Source organism: Hypanus sabinus, chromosome 31 (genome assembly GCF_030144855.1).
Source record: "Hypanus sabinus isolate sHypSab1 chromosome 31, sHypSab1.hap1, whole genome shotgun sequence".
In the NCBI taxonomy this organism is placed as follows: domain Eukaryota; kingdom Metazoa; phylum Chordata; class Chondrichthyes; order Myliobatiformes; family Dasyatidae; genus Hypanus; species Hypanus sabinus.
In genome coordinates, this window is record NC_082736.1 from 17,862,930 (window position 1) to 17,887,650 (window position 24,721).

Genomic DNA, 24,721 nt, shown 5'->3' on the forward strand with positions numbered 1-24,721 from the left:
ATTTCTAGGACAGTGCCAGGATGCTTTCGCAGGACCGGGACCCTTTCTAGGATAGGGCCAGGATGCTTTCACAGGGCCGGGTCCCCTCCTTTGACACAGAGCCAGGAACCTTTCACAAGGCCGGGACCCTTTCTGGGACACAGGGCCAGGATGCTTTTGCAGGGCCGGGACCTTTTCTAGGACACAGGGCCAGGAGGCTTTCACAGGGCGGGGAACCTTTGTACGACACAGGACCAGGATGCATTCGCAGGGCTGGGACCCTTTCTAGGACACACGGCCAGGATGGTTTCACAGGGCTGGGACCCTTTCTGGGACACAGGGCCAGGATGCTTTTGCAGGGCCGGGACCTTTTCTATGACAGATGGCCAGGAGGCTTTCACAGGGCCGGGACCCTTTCTAGGACACAAGGCCCGGAGGCTTTGGCAGGGCAGTGATTCTTTCTAGGACACAAGGGAAGGATGCTTTCGCAGGGCCGGGACACTTTCTAGGACACAGTGCTAGGATGCTTTCGCAGGGCCGGGACTCTTTCTAGGTCTGTGCCAAGATGCTTTCGCAGGGCCGCGACGCTTTCTAGGACACAGGGCCCGGATGCTTTCACAGGGCGGGGAACCTTTGTACGACACAGGACCAGGATGCATTCGCAGGGCTGGGACCCTTTCTAGGACAGAGGGCCAGGATGCTTTCACAGGGCTTGGACCCTTTCTGGGACACAGGGGTAAGATGTTTTTGCAGCGCCGGGAACCTTCCTTGGACACAGGACGAGAATGATTTCGCAGGTCCGTGACACTGTCTAGGACACAGGGCCAGGATGGTTTAGCAGGGCCGGGCCCCTTCCCTGGACACAGGACCAGGATGCTTTCGCAGGGCTGGGACCCTTTCTAGGTCACAGGGCCAGGATGCTTCCGCAGGGCCCGGACTCTCGCTAGGAAACATGGCCAGGATGCATCCGCAGGGCCGGGCCCCTTCCTTGGTCACAGGGCCAGGATGCTTTCACAGGGCCGCGTCCCTTTCTAGGACAGGGCCAGGATGCTTTCACAGGGCCGGGACTCTTTCCAGGACAGTTCCAGGATGCTTTCACAGGGCCGGGACCCTTCCTTGGACACAGGACCAGGATGCTTTCGCAGGGCTGGGACACTTTCTAGGTCACAGGGCCAGGATGCTTTCACAGGGCTGGGACCCTTTCTAGGACAGGGCCAGGATGCTTCCGCAGGGCCGGGACTCTCGCTAGGACACATGGCCAGGATGCATCCGCAGGGCCGGGCCCCTTCCTTGGACACAGGGCGAGGATGCTTTCACAGGGCCGCGTCCCTTTCTAGGACAGGGCCAGGATGCTTTCACAGGGCCGGGACCCTTTCCAGGACATTTCCAGGATGCTTTCACAGGGCCGGGACCCTTTCTAGGACAGGGCCAGGATGCTTTCGCAGGGCCGCGACCCTTTCTGGGACACAGGGTCAGGATGCTTTCGCAGGGCCGGGCCCCTTTCTAGGACAGTGCAATGATGCGTTCGTAGGGCCGGGACCCTTTCTAGGATACATGGCTAGGATGCATCCGCAGGGCCGGGCCCCTTCCTTGGACACAGGGCAGGATGCTTTCACAGGGCTGGGACCTTTTCTAGGACAGGGCCAGGACGCTTTCGCAGGGCCGCGACCCTTTCTAGGACACAGGGTCAGGATGATTTCGCAGGGCCGGACCCCTTCCTTGGACACAGGGAAAGGATGCTTCCGCAAGGCCGGGACCTTACCTTGGACACAGGGCTAGGATGCTTTTGCAGGGCCGGGACCCTTTCTAGGACAGTGCCAGGATGCTTTCGCAGAGCCGCGACCCTATCTAGGACACAGGGTCAGGATGCTTTCACAGGGCCGCGTCCCTTTCTAGGACAGGGCCAGGATGCTTTCACAGGGCCGTTACCCTTCCCAGGACATTTCCAGGATCTTTCACAGGGCCGGGACCCTTCCTTGGACACAGGACCAGGATGCTTTCGCAGGGCCGGGACACTTCCTAGGACACAGGACCAGGATGCTTTCGCAGGGTTGGGACCCTTTCTAGGTAACAGGGCCAGGATGCTTTCACAGGGCTGGGACCGTTTCTAGGACAGGGCCAGGATGCTTCCGCATGGCCGGGACTCTCGCTAGTACACATGGCCAGGATGCATCCGCAGGGCCGGGCCCCTTCCTTGGACAGGGCCAGGATGCTTTCGCAGGGCCGGGACCCTTTCTAGGGCACAGGGTCAGGATGCTTTCGCAGGGCCGGGACCCTTTCTAGGACAGTGCAAGGATGCTTTCGCAGGGCCGGGACCCATTCTAGGACACAGGCCAGGATGCTTTCACAGGGCCGGGACACTTCCTTGGACACAGGGCCAGGATGTTTTCGCAGGGCAAGGTCCCTTCCTTGGACACATGGTCAGGATGGTTTCGCAGGGCCATGACCCTTTCTAGGACACAGGGCCAGGATGCTTTTGCAGGGACGGGACCCTTTCTAGGACACAGGGCCAGGAGGATTTTGCAGGGCCAGGAGGATTTTGCAGGGCCATGACACTTTCTAGGACACAGGGCCAGGATGCTTTTGCAGGGCGGGGACATTTTCTGGGACACATGGCCAGGTTGCTTCCGCAGGGCCGGGAGCTTTCCTTGGACGCAGGGCCTGGATGCTTTCGCAGGGCCGTGCCCCTTTCTAAGACACAGGGCCAAGATGGTTTTGTAGGGCCCGGACCCTTCCTTGGACACAGAACCAGGATGCTTTCGCAGGGCCGGGCCCCTTTCTAGGACAGGGCCGTGACCCCTTCTAGGACAGTTCCAGGATGCTTTCACAGGGCCGGGACCCTTCCCTGGACTCAGGACCAGGATGCTTTCGCAGGGCTGGGACTCCTTTCTAGGTCACAGGGCCAGGATGCTTTCACAGGGCTGGGACCCTTTCTAGGACAGTGCCAGGATGCTACCGCAGAGCCGGGACTCTCGCTAGGACACATGGCCAGGATGCATCCGCAGGGCCGGGCCCCTTCCTTGGACACAGGGCCAGGATGCTTTCACAGGGCTGTGACCCTTTCTAGGACAGGGCCAGGATGCTTTCGCAGGGCCGCGACCCTGTCTAGGACATAGGGTCAGGATGCTATCGCAGGGTCGGGCCCCTTTCTAGGACAGTGCAAGGATGCTTTCGCAGGGCCGGGACCCTTTCTAGGACACAGGCCAGGATGATTTCACAGGGCCGGGACACTTCCTTGGACACAGTGCCAGGATGTTTTCGCAGGGCAAGGACCCTTCCTTGGACACGGGTTCAGGATGTTTTTGCAGGGCCATGACCCTTTCTAGGACACAGGGCCAGGAGGATTTTGCAGGGCCGGGTCCCCTCCTTGGACACAGGGCCAGGAACCTTTCACAAGGCCGGGACCGTTTCTAGGACACAGGGCCAGGATGCTTTCGCAGGGCCGGGCCCCTTTCTAGGACAGGGTCAGGATGCATTTGCAGGGCCGTGACCTTTTCTAGGACAGTTCCAGGATGCTTTCTCAGGGCCGGGATCCTTCCTTGGACACAGGACCAGAATGCTTTCGCAGGGCTAGGACCCTTTCTAGGACACAGGGCCAGGATGGTTTCGCAGGGCCGTGACCCTTTCAAGGACACAGGGCCAGGATGCGTTCACAGGGCTGGGACACTTTGTAGGACACAGGACCAGGATGCTTTCGCAGGGCTGGGACCATTTGTAGGACACAGTGCCAGGATGCTTTCACAGTGCTGGGACCCTTCCTTGGACACAGGGCCAGGATGCTTTCACTGGGCCGGACCCTTTCTAGGACACAGGGCCAGGAGGATTTTGCAGGGCCATGACCCTTTCTAGGACACAGGGCCAGGATGCTTTTGCAGGGCCGGGTCCCCTCCTTTGACACAGGGCCAGGAACCTTTCACAAGGCCGGGACCGTTTCTAGGACACAGGGCCAGGATGCTTTTGCAGGGCCGGGACCTTTTCTGGGTCACATGGCCAGGATGCTTCCGCAGGGCCGGGAGCTTTCCTTGGGCACAGGGCCTGCATGCTTCCGCAGGGCCGCGTCCCCTCCTTGGACACAGGGCAAGGATCCTTTCACAGGGCTGGGACCGTTTCTAGGACACAGGGCGAGGATGCTTTTGGAGGGCCGGGACCCTTTCTAGGATAGGGCCAGGATGCTTTCACAGGGCCGGGTCCCCTCCTTTGACACAGAGCCAGGAACCTTTCACAAGGCCGGGACCCTTTCTGGGACACAGGGCCAGGATGCTTTTGCAGGGCCGGGACCTTTTCTAGGACACAGGGCCAGGAGGCTTTCACAGGGCGGGGAACCTTTGTACGACACAGGACCAGGATGCATTCGCAGGGCTGGGACCCTTTCTAGGACACAGGGCCAGGATGGTTTCACAGGGCTGGGACCCTTTCTGGGACACAGGGCCAGGATGCTTTTGCAGGGCCGGGACCTTTTCTATGACAGATGGCCAGGAGGCTTTCACAGGGCCGGGACCCTTTCTAGGACACAAGGCCCGGAGGCTTTGGCAGGGCAGTGATTCTTTCTAGGACACAAGGGAAGGATGCTTTCGCAGGGCCGGGACACTTTCTAGGACACAGTGCTAGGATGCTTTCGCAGGGCCGGGACTCTTTCTAGGTCTGTGCCAAGATGCTTTCGCAGGGCCGCGACGCTTTCTAGGACACAGGGCCCGGATGCTTTCACAGGGCGGGGAACCTTTGTACGACACAGGACCAGGATGCATTCGCAGGGCTGGGACCCTTTCTAGGACAGAGGGCCAGGATGCTTTCACAGGGCTTGGACCCTTTCTGGGACACAGGGGTAAGATGTTTTTGCAGCGCCGGGAACCTTCCTTGGACACAGGACGAGAATGCTTTCGCAGGTCCGTGACACTGTCTAGGACACAGGGCCAGGATGGTTTAGCAGGGCCGGGCCCCTTCCCTGGACACAGGACCAGGATGCTTTCGCAGGGCTGGGACCCTTTCTAGGTCACAGGGCCAGGATGCTTCCGCAGGGCCCGGACTCTCGCTAGGAAACATGGCCAGGATGCATCCGCAGGGCCGGGCCCCTTCCTTGGACACAGGGCCAGGATGCTTTCACAGGGCCGCGTCCCTTTCTAGGACAGGGCCAGGATGCTTTCACAGGGCCGGGACTCTTTCCAGGACAGTTCCAGGATGCTTTCACAGGGCCGGGACCCTTCCTTGGACACAGGACCAGGATGCTTTCGCAGGGCTGGGACACTTTCTAGGTCACAGGGCCAGGATGCTTTCACAGGGCTGGGACCCTTTCTAGGACAGGGCCAGGATGCTTCCGCAGGGCCGGGACTCTCGCTAGGACACATGGCCAGGATGCATCCGCAGGGCCGGGCCCCTTCCTTGGACACAGGGCGAGGATGCTTTCACAGGGCCGCGTCCCTTTCTAGGACAGGGCCAGGATGCTTTCACAGGGCCGGGCCCCTTCCTTGGACACAGGGCCGGGATGCTTACACAGGGCCGCGTCCCTTTCTAGGACAGGGCCAGGATGCTTTCACAGGGCCGGGACTCTTTCCAGGACAGTTCCAGGATGCTTTCACAGGGCCGGGACCCTTCCTTGGACACAGGACCAGGATGCTTTCGCAGGGCTGGGACACTTTCTAGGTCACAGGGCCAGGATGCTTTCACAGGGCTGGGACCCTTTCTAGGACAGGGCAAGGATGCTTCCGCAGGGCCGGGACTCTCGCTAGGACACATGGCCAGGATGCATCCGCAGGGCCGGGCCCCTTCCTTGGACACAGGGCGAGAATGCTTTCACAGGGCCGCGTCCCTTTCTAGGACAGGGCCAGGATGCTTTCACAGGGCCGGGACCCTTTCCAGGACATTTCCAGGATGCTTTCACAGGGCCGGGACCCTTTCCAGGACAGGGCCAGGATGCTTTCGCAGGGCCGCGACCCTTTCTGGGACACAGGGTCAGGATGCTTTCGCAGGGCCGGGCCCCTTTCTAGGACAGTGCAATGATGCGTTCGTAGGGCCGGGACCCTTTCTAGGATACATGGCTAGGATGCATCCGCAGGGCCGGGCCCCTTCCTTGGACACAGGGCAGGATGCTTTCACAGGGCTGGGACCTTTTCTAGGACAGGGCCAGGACGCTTTCGCAGGGCCACGACCCTTTCTAGGACACAGGGTCAGGATGATTTCGCAGGGCCGGACCCCTTCCTTGGACACAGGGAAAGGATGCTTCCGCAAGGCAGGGACCTTACCTTGGACACAGGGCTAGGATGCTTTTGCAGGGTCGGGACCCTTTCTAGGACAGTGCCAGGATGCTTTCGCAGGGCCGCGACCCTTTCTAGGACACAGGGCCAGGATGCTTTCACAGGGCTGGGACCCTTTCTGGGACACAGGGCCAGGAGGCTTTCACAGGGCGGGGAACCTTTGTACGACACAGGACCAGGATGCATTCGCAGGGCTGGGACCCTTTCTAGGACACAGGGCCAGGATGGTTTCACAGGGCTGGGACCCTTTCTGGGACACAGGGCCAGGATGCTTTTGCAGGGCAGTGATTCTTTCTAGGACACAAGGGAAGGATGCTTTCGCAGGGCCGGGACACTTTCTAGGACACAGTGCTAGGATGCTTTCGCAGGGCCGGGACTCTTTCTAGGTCTGTGCCAAGATGCTTTCGCAGGGCCGCGACGCTTTCTTGGAGACAGGGCCCGGATGCTTTCGCAGGGCCGTGTGTCTTTCTAGGACACAAGGCCAGGATGCTTTCGCAGGGCCGCGACCCTTTCTAGGACACAGGCCAGGATGCTTTCACAGGGCCGGGACACTTCCTTGGACACAGGGCCAGGATGTTTTCGCAGGGCAAGGACCCTTCCTTGGACACATGGTCAGGATGGTTTCGCAGGGCCATGACCCTTTCTAGGACACAGGGCCAGGATGCTTTTGCAGGGCCGGGACCCTTTCTAGGACACAGGGCCAGGAGGATTTTGCAGGGCCATGACCCTTTCTAGGACACAGGGCCAGGATGCTTTTGCAGGGCCGGGACCTTTTCTGGGACACATGGCCAGGATGCTTCCGCAGGGCCGGGAGCTTTCCTTGGACACAGGGCCTGGATGCTTCCGCAGGGTCGGGTCCCCTCCTTGGACACAGGGCCAGGAACCTTTCACAAGGCCGGGACCGTTTCTACGACACAGGGCCAGGATGCTTTCGCATGGCCGGGACCCTTTCTAAGACACAGGGCCTGGATGCTTTCACAGGGCCGGAACCCTTCCTTGTACACAGGGCCAGGATGCTTTCGCAGGGCATGCACCCTGCATTGGACACAGGGCCAGTATGCTTTCGCAGGGCCGTGCCCCTTTCTAAGACACAGGGCCAAGATGGTTTTGCTGGGCCGGGACCCTTCCTTGGACACAGGACCAGGATGCTTTCGCAGGGTCCGGACTCTCGCTAGGAAACATGGACAGGATGAATCCGCAGGGCCGGGTCCCTTCCTTGGACACAGGGCCAGGATGTTTTCACAGGGCCGCGTCCCTTTCTAGGACAGGGCCAGGATGCTTTCACAGGGCCGGGACCCTTCCTTGTACACAGGACCAGGATGCTTTCGCAGTGCCGGGACACTTCCAAGGACACAGGACCAGGATGCTTTCGCAGGGTTGGGACCCTTTCTAGGTAACAGGGCCAGGATGCTTTCACAGGGCTGGGACCGTTTCTAGGAGAGGGCCAGGATGCTTCCGCATGGCCGGGACTCTCGCAAGGACACATGGCCAGGATGCATCCGCAGGGCCGGGCCCCTTCCTTGGACAGGGCCAGGATGCTTTCACAGGGCTGGGACCCTTTCTAGGACAGGGCCAGGATGCTTTCGCAGTGCCGCGACCCTTTCTAGGACACAGGGTCAGGATGCTTTCGCAGGGCCGGGACCCTTTCTAGGACAGTGCAAGGATGCTTTCGCAGGGCCGGGACCCTTTCTAGGACACAGGCCAGGATGCTTCCGCAGGGCCGGGAGCTTTCCTTGGACACAGGGCCAGGATGTTTTCGCAGGGCAAGGACCCTTCCTTGGACACAGGGTCAGGATGCTTTCGCAGGGCCATGACCCTTTCTAGGACACAGGGCTAGAATGCTTTTGCAGGGCCGGGACTCTTTCTAGGACAGGGCAGGGATGCTTTCGGAGGGCCATGGCCCTTTCTAGGGCAGGGCCAGTATGCTTCCGCAGGGCCGGGACTCTCTCTAGGACACATGGCCGGGATGCATCCGCAGGGCCGGGCCCCTTCCTTGGACACAGGGCCAGGATGCTTTCGCAGGGCTGTGACCCTTTCTAGGACACATGGCCAGGATGCATCCGCAGTGCCGGGGACCTTCCTTGGTCAACAGGGCCAGGATGCTTTCACTGGGCTGGGACCCTTTCTGGGACACAGGGCCAGGATGCTTTCGCAGGGCCGGGACCCTTTCTAGGACACAGGGCCAGGATGGTTTCGCAGGGCAGTGACCCGTTCTGGGATAGGGCCAGGATGCTTTCGCAGTTCAGTGACCCTTTCTAGGATAGGGCCAGGATGCTTTCGCAGTTCAGTGACCCTTTCTAGGACACAGGGCCAGGATGGTTTCACAGAGCCGGGACACTTCCTTGGACACAGGGCCAGGATGTTTTCGCAGAGCAAGGACCCTTCCTTGGACACATGGCCAGGATGCTTTTGCAGGGCCGGGACCCTTTCTAGGACACAGGGCCAGGAGGATTTTGCAGGGCCATGACCCTTTCTAGGACACAGGGCCAGGATGCTTTTGCAGGGCCGGGACCTTTTCTGGGACACATGGCCAGGATGCTTCCGCAGGGCCGGGAGCTTTCCTTGGACACCGGGCCAGGATGCTTTCGCAGGGCTGTGACCCTTTCTAGGACACATGGCCAGGATGCATCCGCAGTGCCGGGGACATCCTTGGTCAACAGGGCCAGGATGCTTTCACTGCGCTGGGAACCTTTCTGGGACACAGGGCCAGGATGCTTTCGCAGGGCCGGGACCCTTTCTAGGACACAGGGCCAGGATGGTTTCGCAGGGCAGTGACCCGTTCTGGGATAGGGCCAGGATGCTTTCGCAGTTCAGTGACCCTTTCTAGGATAGGGCCAGGATGCTTTCGCAGTTCAGTGACCCTTTCTAGGATAGGGCCAGGATGCTTTCGCAGTTCAGTGACCCTTTCTAGGACACAGGGCCAGGATGGTTTCGCAGGGCCGGGACCCTTCCTTGGACACATGGCCAGGATGCTTCTGCAGGGCCCGGACCCTTCCTTGGACAGGGCCAGGATGCTTTCACAGGGCCGGGACCCTTTCTAGGACACATGGCCAGGATGCATTGTTAGGGCCGGACCCGTTCCTTGGACACAGGGACAGGATGCATTCTTAGGGACGGGCCCGTTCCTTGGTCACAGGGACAGGATGCTTTCGCAGGGCCATGACCCTTTCTAGGACACAGGGTCAGGATGCATTCGCAGGGCCGGGCCACTTTCTAGGACAGTGCAAGGATGCTTTCGCAAGGCCGGGACCCTTTCTAGGACACAGACCAGGATGCTTTCACAGGGCCGGGACACTTCCTTGTACACAGGGCCAGGATGTTTTCGCAGGGCAAGGACCCTTCCTTGGACACAGGGCCAGGATGCTTTCGCAGGGCTGTGACCCTTTTAGGACACAGGGCCAGGATGCTTTCACAGGGCTGGGAACCTTTGTACGACACAGAACCAGGAAGCTTTCACAGGGTTGGGACCCTTTCTGGGACACAGGGCCAGGATGCTTTTGCAGGGCCGGGACCCTTTCTAGGACACATGGCCAGGATGCATTCTTAGGGCCGGACCCGTTCTTAGTACACAGGGACAGGATGCTTTCGCACGGCCATGACACTTTCTATGACACAGGGCCACGATGCTTTCGCAGGGCAGGGACCCTTACTAGGACAGTGCCAGGATGCTTTCGCAGGGCCGGGACCCTTTCTAGGACACATGGCCAGGATGCATTCTTAGGGCCGGGCCCGTTCCTTGGACACAGGGACAGGATGCTTTCGCAGGGCCATGACCCTTTCTAGGACACAGAGCCACGATGCTTTCGCAGGGCAAGGACCCTTTCTAGGACACAGGGCAAGGATGGTTTCGCAGGGCCGGGACCCTTCCTTGGACGCAGGGCCAGGATGCTTCTGCAGGGCCCGGACCCTTCCTTGGACAGGGCCAGGATGCTTTCACAGGGCCGGGACGCTTTCTAGGACACATGGCCAGGATGCATTCTTAGGGCCGGGCCCGTTCCTTGGTCACAGGGACAGGATGCTTTCGCAGGGCCATGACCCTTTCTAGGACACAGGGCCACTATGCTTTCGCAGGGCAGGGACACTTTCTAGGACAGTGCCAGGATGCTTTCGCAGGGCCGGGACACTTTCTAGGACACAGGGCCACAATGCTTACAGAGGGCTGGGACCCTGTGTAGGACACAGGACCTGGATGCTTTCGCAGGGCTGGGACCCTTTCTAGGACACAGGGCCAGGATGTTTTCGCAGGGCAAGGACCCTTCCTTGGACACATGGTCAGGATGGTTTCGCAGGGCCATGACCCTTTCTAGGACACAGGGCCAGGATGCTTTTGCAGGGCCGGGACCCTTTCTAGGACACAGGGCCAGGAGGATTTTGCAGGGCCATGACCCTTTCTAGGACACAGGGCCAGGATGCTTTTGCAGGGCCGGGACCTTTTCTGGGACACATGGCCAGGATGCTTCCGCAGGGCCGGGAGCTTTCCTTGGACACAGGGCCTGGATGCTTCCGCAGGGTCGGGTCCCCTCCTTGGACACAGGGCCAGGAACCTTTCACAAGGCCGGGACCGTTTCTACGACACAGGGCCAGGATGCTTTCGCATGGCCGGGACCCTTTCTAAGACACAGGGCCTGGATGCTTTCACAGGGCCGGAACCCTTCCTTGTACACAGGGCCAGGATGCTTTCGCAGGGCATGCACCCTGCATTGGACACAGGGCCAGTATGCTTTCGCAGGGCCGTGCCCCTTTCTAAGACACAGGGCCAAGATGGTTTTGCTGGGCCGGGACCCTTCCTTGGACACAGGACCAGGATGCTTTCGCAGGGTCCGGACTCTCGCTAGGAAACATGGACAGGATGAATCCGCAGGGCCGGGTCCCTTCCTTGGACACAGGGCCAGGATGTTTTCACAGGGCCGCGTCCCTTTCTAGGACAGGGCCAGGATGCTTTCACAGGGCCGGGACCCTTCCTTGTACACAGGACCAGGATGCTTTCGCAGTGCCGGGACACTTCCAAGGACACAGGACCAGGATGCTTTCGCAGGGTTGGGACCCTTTCTAGGTAACAGGGCCAGGATGCTTTCACAGGGCTGGGACCGTTTCTAGGAGAGGGCCAGGATGCTTCCGCATGGCCGGGACTCTCGCAAGGACACATGGCCAGGATGCATCCGCAGGGCCGGGCCCCTTCCTTGGACAGGGCCAAGATGCTTTCACAGGGCTGGGACCCTTTCTAGGACAGGGCCAGGATGCTTTCGCAGTGCCGCGACCCTTTCTAGGACACAGGGTCAGGATGCTTTCGCAGGGCCGGGACCCTTTCTAGGACAGTGCAAGGATGCTTTCGCAGGGCCGGGACCCTTTCTAGGACACAGGCCAGGATGCTTCCGCAGGGCCGGGAGCTTTCCTTGGACACAGGGCCAGGATGTTTTCGCAGGGCAAGGACCCTTCCTTGGACACAGGGTCAGGATGCTTTCGCAGGGCCATGACCCTTTCTAGGACACAGGGCTAGAATGCTTTTGCAGGGCCGGGAATCTTTCTAGGACAGGGCAGGGATGCTTTCGGAGGGCCATGGCCCTTTCTAGGGCAGGGCCAGTATGCTTCCGCAGGGCCGGGACTCTCTCTAGGACACATGGCCGGGATGCATCCGCAGGGCCGGGCCCCTTCCTTGGACACAGGGCCAGGATGCTTTCGCAGGGCTGTGACCCTTTCTAGGACACATGGCCAGGATGCATCCGCAGTGCCGGGGACCTTCCTTGGTCAACAGGGCCAGGATGCTTTCACTGGGCTGGGAACCTTTCTGGGACACAGGGCCAGGATGCTTTCGCAGGGCCGGGACCCTTTCTAGGACACAGGGCCAGGATGGTTTCGCAGGGCAGTGACCCGTTCTGGGATAGGGCCAGGATGCTTTCGCAGTTCAGTGACCCTTTCTAGGATAGGGCCAGGATGCTTTCGCAGTTCAGTGACCCTTTCTAGGACACAGGGCCAGGATGGTTTCACAGAGCCGGGACACTTCCTTGGACACAGGGCCAGGATGTTTTCGCAGAGCAAGGACCCTTCCTTGGACACATGGCCAGGATGGTTTCGCAGGGCCATGACCCTTTCTAGGACACAGGGCCAGGATGCTTTTGCAGGGCCGGGACCTTTTCTGGGACACATGGCCAGGATGCTTCCGCAGGGCCGGGAGCTTTCCTTGGACACAGGGCCAGGATGCTTTCGCAGGGCTGTGACCCTTTCTAGGACACATGGCCAGGATGCATCCGCAGTGCCGGGGACATCCTTGGTCAACAGGGCCAGGATGCTTTCACTGCGCTGGGAACCTTTCTGGGACACAGGGCCAGGATGCTTTCGCAGGGCCGGGACCCTTTCTAGGACACAGGGCCAGGATGGTTTCGCAGGGCAGTGACCCGTTCTGGGATAGGGCCAGGATGCTTTCGCAGTTCAGTGACCCTTTCTAGGATAGGGCCAGGATGCTTTCGCAGTTCAGTGACCCTTTCTAGGATAGGGCCAGGATGCTTTCGCAGTTCAGTGACCCTTTCTAGGACACAGGGCCAGGATGGTTTCGCAGGGCCGGGACCCTTCCTTGGACACATGGCCAGGATGCTTCTGCAGGGCCCGGACCCTTCCTTGGACAGGGCCAGGATGCTTTCACAGGGCCGGGACCCTTTCTAGGACACATGGCCAGGATGCATTGTTAGGGCCGGACCCGTTCCTTGGACACAGGGACAGGATGCATTCTTAGGGACGGGCCCGTTCCTTGGTCACAGGGACAGGATGCTTTCGCAGGGCCATGACCCTTTCTAGGACACAGGGTCAGGATGCATTCGCAGGGCCGGGCCACTTTCTAGGACAGTGCAAGGATGCTTTCGCAAGGCCGGGACCCTTTCTAGGACACAGACCAGGATGCTTTCACAGGGCCGGGACACTTCCTTGTACACAGGGCCAGGATGTTTTCGCAGGGCAAGGACCCTTCCTTGGACACAGGGCCAGGATGCTTTCGCAGGGCTGTGACCCTTTTAGGACACAGGGCCAGGATGCTTTCACAGGGCTGGGAACCTTTGTACGACACAGAACCAGGAAGCTTTCACAGGGTTGGGACCCTTTCTGGGACACAGGGCCAGGATGCTTTTGCAGGGCCGGGACCCATTCTAGGACACATGGCCAGGATGCATTCTTAGGGCCGGACCCGTTCTTAGTACACAGGGACAGGATGCTTTCGCACGGCCATGACACTTTCTATGACACAGGGCCACGATGCTTTCGCAGGGCAGGGACCCTTACTAGGACAGTGCCAGGATGCTTTCGCAGGGCCGGGACCCTTTCTAGGACACATGGCCAGGATGCATTCTTAGGGCCGGGCCCGTTCCTTGGACACAGGGACAGGATGCTTTCGCAGGGCCATGACCCTTTCTAGGACACAGAGCCACGATGCTTTCGCAGGGCAAGGACCCTTTCTAGGACACAGGGCAAGGATGGTTTCGCAGGGCCGGGACCCTTCCTTGGACGCAGGGCCAGGATGCTTCTGCAGGGCCCGGACCCTTCCTTGGACAGGGCCAGGATGCTTTCACAGGGCCGGGACGCTTTCTAGGACACATGGCCAGGATGCATTCTTAGGGCCGGGCCCGTTCCTTGGTCACAGGGACAGGATGCTTTCGCAGGGCCATGACCCTTTCTAGGACACAGGGCCACTATGCTTTCGCAGGGCAGGGACACTTTCTAGGACAGTGCCAGGATGCTTTCGCAGGGCCGGGACACTTTCTAGGACACAGGGCCACAATGCTTACAGAGGGCTGGGACCCTGTGTAGGACACAGGACCTGGATGCTTTCGCAGGGCTGGGACCCTTTCTAGGACACAGGGCCAGGATGTTTTCGCAGGGCAAGGACCCTTCCTTGGACACATGGTCAGGATGGTTTCGCAGGGCCATGACCCTTTCTAGGACACAGGGCCAGGATGCTTTTGCAGGGCCGGGACCCTTTCTAGGACACAGGGCCAGGAGGATTTTGCAGGGCCATGACCCTTTCTAGGACACAGGGCCAGGATGCTTTTGCAGGGCCGGGACCTTTTCTGGGACACATGGCCAGGATGCTTCCGCAGGGCCGGGAGCTTTCCTTGGACACAGGGCCTGGATGCTTCCGCAGGGTCGGGTCCCCTCCTTGGACACAGGGCCAGGAACCTTTCACAAGGCCGGGACCGTTTCTACGACACAGGGCCAGGATGCTTTCGCATGGCCGGGACCCTTTCTAAGACACAGGGCCTGGATGCTTTCACAGGGCCGGAACCCTTCCTTGTACACAGGGCCAGGATGCTTTCGCAGGGCATGCACCCTGCATTGGACACAGGGCCAGTATGCTTTCGCAGGGCCGTGCCCCTTTCTAAGACACAGGGCCAAGATGGTTTTGCTGGGCCGGGACCCTTCCTTGGACACAGGACCAGGATGCTTTCGCAGGGTCCGGACTCTCGCTAGGAAACATGGACAGGATGAATCCGCAGGGCCGGGTCCCTTCCTTGGACACAGGGCCAGGATGTTTTCACAGGGCCGCGTCCCTTTCTAGGACAGGGCCAGGATGCTTTCACAGGGCCGGGACCCTTCCTTGTACACAGGACCAGGATGCTTTCGCAGTGCCGGGACACTTCCAAGGACACAGGACCAGGATGCTTTCGCAGGGTTGGGACCCTTTCTAGGTAACAGGGCCAGGATGCTTTCACAGGGCTGGGACCGTTTCTAGGAGAGGGCCAGGATGCTTCCGCATGGCCGGGACTCTCGCAAGGACACATGGCCAGGATGCATCCGCAGGGCCGGGCCCCTTCCTTGGACAGGGCCAGGATGCTTTCACAGGGCTGGGACCCTTTCTAGGACAGGGCCAGGATGCTTTCGCAGTGCCGCGACCCTTTCTAGGACACAGGGTCAGGATGCTTTCGCAGGGCCGGGACCCTTTCTAGGACAGTGCAAGGATGCTTTCGCAGGGCCGGGACCCTTTCTAGGACACAGGCCAGGATGCTTCCGCAGGGCCGGGAGCTTTCCTTGGACACAGGGCCAGGATGTTTTCGCAGGGTTGGGACCCTTTCTAGGTAACAGGGCCAGGATGCTTTCACAGGGCTGGGACCGTTTCTAGGAGAGGGCCAGGATGCTTACGCATGGCCTGGAATCTCGCAAGGACACATGGCCAGGATGCATCCGCAGGGCCGGGCCCCTTCCTTGGACAGGGCCAGGATGCTTTCACAGGGCTGGGACCCTTTCTAGGACAGGGCCAGGATGCTTTCGCAGTGCCGCGACCCTTTCTAGGACACAGGGTCAGGATGCTTTCGCAGGGCCGGGACCCTTTCTAGGACAGTGCAAGGATGCTTTCGCAGGGCCGGGACCCTTTCTAGGACACAGGCCAGGATGCTTCCGCAGGGCCGGGAGCTTTCCTTGGACACAGGGCCAGGATGTTTTCGCAGGGCAAGGACCCTTCCTTGGACACAGGGTCAGGATGCTTTCGCATGGCCATGACCCTTTCTAGGACACAGGGCTAGAATGCTTTTGCAGGGCCGGGACTCTTTCTAGGACAGGGCAGGGATGCTTTCGGAGGGCCATGGCCCTTTCTAGGGCAGGGCCAGTATGCTTCCGCAGGGCCGGGACTCTCTCTAGGACACATGGCCGGGATGCATCCGCAGGGCCGGGCCCCTTCCTTGGACACAGGGCCAGGATGCTTTCGCAGGGCTGTGACCCTTTCTAGGACACATGGCCAGGATGCATCCGCAGTGCCGGGGACCTTCCTTGGTCAACAGGGCCAGGATGCTTTCACTGGGCTGGGAACCTTTCTGGGACACAGGGCCAGGATGCTTTCGCAGGGCCGGGACCCTTTCTAGGACACAGGGCCAGGATGGTTTCGCAGGGCAGTGACCCGTTCTGGGATAGGGCCAGGATGCTTTCGCAGTTCAGTGACCCTTTCTAGGATAGGGCCAGGATGCTTTCGCAGTTCAGTGACCCTTTCTAGGACACAGGGCCAGGATGGTTTCACAGGGCCGGGACCCTTCCCTGGACTCAGGACCAGGATGCTTTCGCAGGGCTGGGACTCCTTTCTAGGTCACAGGGCCAGGATGCTTTCACAGGGCTGGGACCCTTTCTAGGACAGTGCCAGGATGCTACCGCAGAGCCGGGACTCTCGCTAGGACACATGGCCAGGATGCATCCGCAGGGCCGGGCCCCTTCCTTGGACACAGGGCCAGGATGCTTTCACAGGGCTGTGACCCTTTCTAGGACAGGGCCAGGATGCTTTCGCAGGGCCGCGACCCTGTCTAGGACATAGGGTCAGGATGCTATCGCAGGGTCGGGCCCCTTTCTAGGACAGTGCAAGGATGCTTTCGCAGGGCCGGGACCCTTTCTAGGACACAGGCCAGGATGATTTCACAGGGCCGGGACACTTCCTTGGACACAGTGCCAGGATGTTTTCGCAGGGCAAGGACCCTTCCTTGGACACGGGTTCAGGATGTTTTTGCAGGGCCATGACCCTTTCTAGGACACAGGGCCAGGAGGATTTTGCAGGGCCGGGTCCCCTCCTTGGACACAGGGCCAGGAACCTTTCACAAGGCCGGGACCGTTTCTAGGACACAGGGCCAGGATGCTTTCGCAGGGCCGGGCCCCTTTCTAGGACAGGGTCAGGATGCATTTGCAGGGCCGTGACCTTTTCTAGGACAGTTCCAGGATGCTTTCTCAGGGCCCGGATCCTTCCTTGGACACAGGACCAGAATGCTTTCGCAGGGCTGGGACCCTTTCTAGGACACAGGGCCAGGATGGTTTCGCAGGGCCGTGACCCTTTCAAGGACACAGGGCCAGGATGCGTTCACAGGGCTGGGACACTTTGTAGGACACAGGACCAGGATGCTTTCGCAGGGCTGGGACCATTTGTAGGACACAGTGCCAGGATGCTTTCACAGTGCTGGGACCCTTCCTTGGACACAGGGCCAGGATGCTTTCACTGGGCCGGACCCTTTCTAGGACACAGGGCCAGGAGGATTTTGCAGGGCCATGACCCTTTCTAGGACACAGGGCCAGGATGCTTTTGCAGGGCCGGGTCCCCTCCTTTGACACAGGGCCAGGAACCTTTCACAAGGCCGGGACCGTTTCTAGGACACAGGGCCAGGATGCTTTTGCAGGGCCGGGACCTTTTCTGGGTCACATGGCCAGGATGCTTCCGCAGGGCCGGGAGCTTTCCTTGGGCACAGGGCCTGCATGCTTCCGCAGGGCCGAGTCCCCTCCTTGGACACAGGGCAAGGATCCTTTCACAGGGCTGGGACCGTTTCTAGGACACAGGGCGAGGATGCTTTTGGAGGGCCGGGACCCTTTCTAGGATAGGGCCAGGATGCTTTCACAGGGCCGGGTCCCCTCCTTTGACACAGAGCCAGGAACCTTTCACAAGGCCGGGACCCTTTCTGGGACACAGGGCCAGGATGCTTTTGCAGGGCCGGGACCTTTTCTAGGACACAGGGCCAGGAGGCTTTCACAGGGCGGGGAACCTTTGTACGACACAGGACCAGGATGCATTCGCAGGGCTGGGACCCTTTCTAGGACACAGGGCCAGGATGGTTTCACAGGGCCGGGACCCTTTCTAGGACACATGGCCAGGATGCATTCTTAGGGCCGGGCCCGTTCCTTGGACACAGGGACAGGATGCTTTCGCAGGGCCATGACCCTTTCTAGGACAGGGCCACGATGCTTTCGCAGGGCAGGGACCATTTCTAGGACAGTGACAGGATGCTTTCGCAGGGCCGGGACCCTTTCTAGGATAGGGCCAGGATGCTTTCACAGGGCCGGGTCCCCTCCTTTGACACAGAGCCAGGAACCTTTCACAAGGCCGGGACCCTTTCTGGGACACAGGGCCAGGATGCTTTTGCAGGGCCGGGACCTTTTCTAGGACACAGGGCCAGGAGGCTTTCACAGGGCGGGGAACCTTTGTACGACACAGGACCAGGATGCATTCGCAGGGCTGGGACCCTTTCTAGGACACAGGGCCAGGATGGTTTCACAGGGCTGGGACCCTTTCTGGGACACAGGGCCAGGATGCTTTTGCAGGGCCGGGACCTTTTCTATGACAGATTGCCAGGAGGCTTTCACAGGGCCGGGACCCTTTCTAGGACACAAGGCCCGGAGGCTTTGGCAGGGCAGTGATTCTTTCTAGGACACAAGGGAAGGATGCTTTCGCAGGGCCGGGACACTTTCTAGGACACAGTGCTAGGATGCTTTCGTAGGGCCGGGACTCTTTCTAGGTCTGTGCCAAGATGCTTTCGCAGGGCCGCGACGCTTTCTAGGACACAGGGCCCGGATGCTTTCACAGGGCGGGGAACCTTTGTACGACACAGGACCAGGATGCATTCGCAGGGCTGGGACCCTTTCTAGGACAGAGGGCCAGGATGCTTTCACAGGGCTTGGACCCTTTCTGGGACACAGGGGTAAGATGTTTTTGCAGCGCCGGGAACCTTCCTTGGACACAGGACGAGAATGCTTTCGCAGGTCCGTGACACTGTCTAGGACACAGGGCCAGGATGGTTTAGCAGGGCCGGGCCCCTTCCCTGGACACAGGACCAGGATGCTTTCGCAGGGCTGGGACCCTTTCTAGGTCACAGGGCCAGGATGCTTCCGCAGGGCCCGGACTCTCGCTAGGAAACATGGCCAGGATGCATCCGCAGGGCCGGGCCCCTTCCTTGGACACAGGGCCAGGATGCTTTCACAGGGCCGCGTCCCTTTCTAGGACAGGGCCAGGATGCTTTCACAGGGCCGGGACTCTTTCCAGGACAGTTCCAGGATGCTTTCACAGGGCCGGGACCCTTCCTTGGACACAGGACCAGGATGCTTTCGCAGGGCTGGGACACTTTCTAGGTCACAGGGCCAGGATGCTTTCACAGGGCTGGGACCCTTTCTAGGACAGGGCCAGGATGCTTCCGCAGGGCCGGGACTCTCGCTAGGACACATGGCCAGGATGCATCCGCAGGGCCGGGCCCCTTCCTTGGACACAGGGCCAGGATGCTTTCACAGGGCCGCGTCCCTTTCTAGGACAGGGCCAGGATGCTTTCACAGGGCCGGGCCCCTTCCTTGGACACAGGGCCAGGATGCTTACACAGGGCCGCGTCCCTTTCTAGGACAGGGCCAGGATGCTTTCACAGGGCCGGGACTCTTTCCAGGACAGTTCCAGGATGCTTTCACAGGGCCGGGACCCTTCCTTGGACACAGGACCAGGATGCTTTCGCAGGGCTGGGACACTTTCTAGGTCACAGGGCCAGGATGCTTTCACAGGGCTGGGACCCTTTCTAGGACAGGGCCAGGATGCTTCCGCAGGGCCGGGACTCTCGCTAGGACACATGGCCAGGATGCATCCGCAGGGCCGGGCCCCTTCCTTGGACACAGGGCGAGGATGCTTTCACAGGGCCGCGTCCCTTTCTAGGACAGGGCCAGGATGCTTTCACAGGGCCGGGACCCTTTCCAGGACATTTCCAGGATGCTTTCACAGGGCCGGGACCCTTTCTAGGACAGGGCCAGGATGCTTTCGCAGGGCCGCGACCCTTTCTGGGACACAGGGTCAGGATGCTTTCGCAGGGCCGGGCCCCTTTCTAGGACAGTGCAATGATGCGTTCGTAGGGCCGGGACCCTTTCTAGGATACATGGCTAGGATGCATCCGCAGGGCCGGGCCCCTTCCTTGGACACAGGGCAGGATGCTTTCACAGGGCTGGGACCTTTTCTAGGACAGGGCCAGGACGCTTTCGCAGGGCCGCGACCCTTTCTAGGACACAGGGTCAGGATGATTTCGCAGGGCCGGACCCCTTCCTTGGACACAGGGAAAGGATGCTTCCGCAAGGCCGGGACCTTACCTTGGACACAGGGCTAGGATGCTTTTGCAGGGCCGGGACCCTTTCTAGGACAGTGCCAGGATGCTTTCGCAGAGCCGCGACCCTATCTAGGACACAGGGTCAGGATGCTTTCACAGGGCCGCGTCCCTTTCTAGGACAGGGCCAGGATGCTTTCACAGGGCCGTTACCCTTCCCAGGACATTTCCAGGATCTTTCACAGGGCCGGGACCCTTCCTTGGACACAGGACCAGGATGCTTTCGCAGGGCCGGGACACTTCCTAGGACACAGGACCAGGATGCTTTCGCAGGGTTGGGACCCTTTCTAGGTAACAGGGCCAGGATGCTTTCACAGGGCTGGGACCGTTTCTAGGACAGGGCCAGGATGCTTCCGCATGGCCGGGACTCTCGCTAGTACACATGGCCAGGATGCATCCGCAGGGCCGGGCCCCTTCCTTGGACAGGGCCAGGATGCTTTCGCAGGGCCGGGACCCTTTCTAGGGCACAGGGTCAGGATGCTTTCGCAGGGCCGGGACCCTTTCTAGGACAGTGCAAGGATGCTTTCGCAGGGCCGGGACCCATTCTAGGACACAGGCCAGGATGCTTTCACAGGGCCGGGACACTTCCTTGGACACAGGGCCAGGATGTTTTCGCAGGGCAAGGTCCCTTCCTTGGACACATGGTCAGGATGGTTTCGCAGGGCCATGACCCTTTCTAGGACACAGGGCCAGGATGCTTTTGCAGGGACGGGACCCTTTCTAGGACACAGGGCCAGGAGGATTTTGCAGGGCCAGGAGGATTTTGCAGGGCCATGACACTTTCTAGGACACAGGGCCAGGATGCTTTTGCAGGGCGGGGACATTTTCTGGGACACATGGCCAGGTTGCTTCCGCAGGGCCGGGAGCTTTCCTTGGACGCAGGGCCTGGATGCTTTCGCAGGGCCGTGCCCCTTTCTAAGACACAGGGCCAAGATGGTTTTGTAGGGCCCGGACCCTTCCTTGGACACAGAACCAGGATGCTTTCGCAGGGCCGGGCCCCTTTCTAGGACAGGGCCGTGACCCCTTCTAGGACAGTTCCAGGATGCTTTCACAGGGCCGGGACCCTTCCCTGGACTCAGGACCAGGATGCTTTCGCAGGGCTGGGACTCCTTTCTAGGTCACAGGGCCAGGATGCTTTCACAGGGCTGGGACCCTTTCTAGGACAGTGCCAGGATGCTACCGCAGAGCCGGGACTCTCGCTAGGACACATGGCCAGGATGCATCCGCAGGGCCGGGCCCCTTCCTTGGACACAGGGCCAGGATGCTTTCACAGGGCTGTGACCCTTTCTAGGACAGGGCCAGGATGCTTTCGCAGGGCCGCGACCCTGTCTAGGACATAGGGTCAGGATGCTATCGCAGGGTCGGGCCCCTTTCTAGGACAGTGCAAGGATGCTTTCGCAGGGCCGGGACCCTTTCTAGGACACAGGCCAGGATGATTTCACAGGGCAAGGACCCTTCCTTGGACACGGGTTCAGGATGTTTTTGCAGGGCCATGACCCTTTCTAGGACACAGGGCCAGGAGGATTTTGCAGGTCCGGGTCCCCTCCTTGGACACAGGGCCAGGAACCTTTCACAAGGCCGGGACCGTTTCTAGGACACAGGGCCAGGATGCTTTCGCAGGGCCGGGCCCCTTTCTAGGACAGGGTCAGGATGCATTTGCAGGGCCGTGACCTTTTCTAGGACAGTTCCAGGATGCTTTCTCAGGGCCGGGATCCTTCCTTGGACACAGGACCAGAATGCTTTCGCAGGGCTAGGACCCTTTCTAGGACACAGGGCCAGGATGGTTTCGCAGGGCCGTGACCCTTTCAAGGACACAGGGCCAGGATGCGTTCACAGGGCTGGGACACTTTGTAGGACACAGGACCAGGATGCTTTCGCAGGGCTGGGACCATTTGTAGGACACAGTGCCAGGATGCTTTCACAGTGCTGGGACCCTTCCTTGGACACAGGGCCAGGATGCTTTCACTGGGCCGGACCCTTTCTAGGACACAGGGCCAGGAGGATTTTGCAGGGCCATGACCCTTTCTAGGACACAGGGCCAGGATGCTTTTGCAGGGCCGGGTCCCCTCCTTTGACACAGGGCCAGGAACCTTTCACAAGGCCGGGACCGTTTCTAGGACACAGGGCCAGGATGCTTTTGCAGGGCCGGGACCTTTTCTGGGTCACATGGCCAGGATGCTTCCGCAGGGCCGGGAGCTTTCCTTGGGCACAGGGCCTGCATGCTTCCGCAGGGCCGCGTCCCCTCCTTGGACACAGGGCAAGGATCCTTTCACAGGGCTGGGACCGTTTCTAGGACACAGGGCGAGGATGCTTTTGGAGGGCCGGGACCCTTTCTAGGATAGGGCCAGGATGCTTTCACAGGGCCGGGTCCCCTCCTTTGACACAGAGCCAGGAACCTTTCACAAGGCCGGGACCCTTTCTGGGACACAGGGCCAGGATGCTTTTGCAGGGCCGGGACCTTTTCTAGGACACAGGGCCAGGAGGCTTTCACAGGGCGGGGAACCTTTGTACGACACAGGACCAGGATGCATTCGCAGGGCTGGGACCCTTTCTAGGACACAGGGCCAGGATGGTTTCACAGGGCTGGGACCCTTTCTGGGACACAGGGCCAGGATGCTTTTGCAGGGCCGGGACCTTTTCTATGACAGATGGCCAGGAGGCTTTCACAGGGCCGGGACCCTTTCTAGGACACAAGGCCCGGAGGCTTTGGCAGGGCAGTGATTCTTTCTAGGACACAAGGGAAGGATGCTTTCGCAGGGCCGGGACACTTTCTAGGACACAGTGCTAGGATGCTTTCGCAGGGCCGGGACTCTTTCTAGGTCTGTGCCAAGATGCTTTCGCAGGGCCGCGACGCTTTCTAGGACACAGGGCCCGGATGCTTTCACAGGGCGGGGAACCTTTGTACGACACAGGACCAGGATGCATTCGCAGGGCTGGGACCCTTTCTAGGACAGAGGGCCAGGATGCTTTCACAGGGCTTGGACCCTTTCTGGGACACAGGGGTAAGATGTTTTTGCAGCGCCGGGAACCTTCCTTGGACACAGGACGAGAATGCTTTCGCAGGTCCGTGACACTGTCTAGGACACAGGGCCAGGATGGTTTAGCAGGGCCGGGCCCCTTCCCTGGACACAGGACCAGGATGCTTTCGCAGGGCTGGGACCCTTTCTAGGTCACAGGGCCAGGATGCTTCCGCAGGGCCCGGACTCTCGCTAGGAAACATGGCCAGGATGCATCCGCAGGGCCGGGCCCCTTCCTTGGACACAGGGCCAGGATGCTTTCACAGGGCCGCGTCCCTTTCTAGGACAGGGCCAGGATGCTTTCACAGGGCCGGGACTCTTTCCAGGACAGTTCCAGGATGCTTTCACAGTGCTGGGACCCTTCCTTGGACACAGGGCCAGGATGCTTTCACTGGGCCGGACCCTTTCTAGGACACAGGGCCAGGAGGATTTTGCAGGGCCATGACCCTTTCTAGGACACAGGGCCAGGATGCTTTTGCAGGGCCGGGTCCCCTCCTTTGACACAGGGCCAGGAACCTTTCACAAGGCCGGGACCGTTTCTAGGACACAGGGCCAGGATGCTTTTGCAGGGCCGGGACCTTTTCTGGGTCACATGGCCAGGATGCTTCCGCAGGGCCGGGACCTTTTCTAGGACACAGGGCCAGGAGGCTTTCACAGGGCGGGGAACCTTTGTACGACACAGGACCAGGATGCATTCGCAGGGCTGGGACCCTTTCTAGGACACAGGGCCAGGATGGTTTCACAGGGCTGGGACCCTTTCTGGGACACAGGGCCAGGATGCTTTTGCAGGGCCGGGACCTTTTCTATGACAGATGGCCAGGAGGCTTTCACAGGGCCGGGACCCTTTCTAGGACACAAGGCCCGGAGGCTTTGGCAGGGCAGTGATTCTTTCTAGGACACAAGGGAAGGATGCTTTCGCAGGGCCGGGACACTTTCTAGGACACAGTGCTAGGATGCTTTCGCAGGGCCGGGACTCTTTCTAGGTCTGTGCCAAGATGCTTTCGCAGGGCCGCGACGCTTTCTAGGACACAGGGCCCGGATGCTTTCACAGGGCGGGGAACCTTTGTACGACACAGGACCAGGATGCATTCGCAGGGCTGGGACCCTTTCTAGGACAGAGGGCCAGGATGCTTTCACAGGGCTTGGACCCTTTCTGGGACACAGGGGTAAGATGTTTTTGCAGCGCCGGGAACCTTCCTTGGACACAGGACGAGAATGCTTTCGCAGGTCCGTGACACTGTCTAGGACACAGGGCCAGGATGGTTTAGCAGGGCCGGGCCCCTTCCCTGGACACAGGACCAGGATGCTTTCGCAGGGCTGGGACCCTTTCTAGGTCACAGGGCCAGGATGCTTCCGCAGGGCCCGGACTCTCGCTAGGAAACATGGCCAGGATGCATCCGCAGGGCCGGGCCCCTTCCTTGGACACAGGGCCAGGATGCTTTCACAGGGCCGCGTCCCTTTCTAGGACAGGGCCAGGATGCTTTCACAGGGCCGGGACTCTTTCCAGGACAGTTCCAGGATGCTTTCACAGGGCCGGGACCCTTCCTTGGACACAGGACCAGGATGCTTTCGCAGGGCTGGGACACTTTCTAGGTCACAGGGCCAGGATGCTTTCACAGGGCTGGGACCCTTT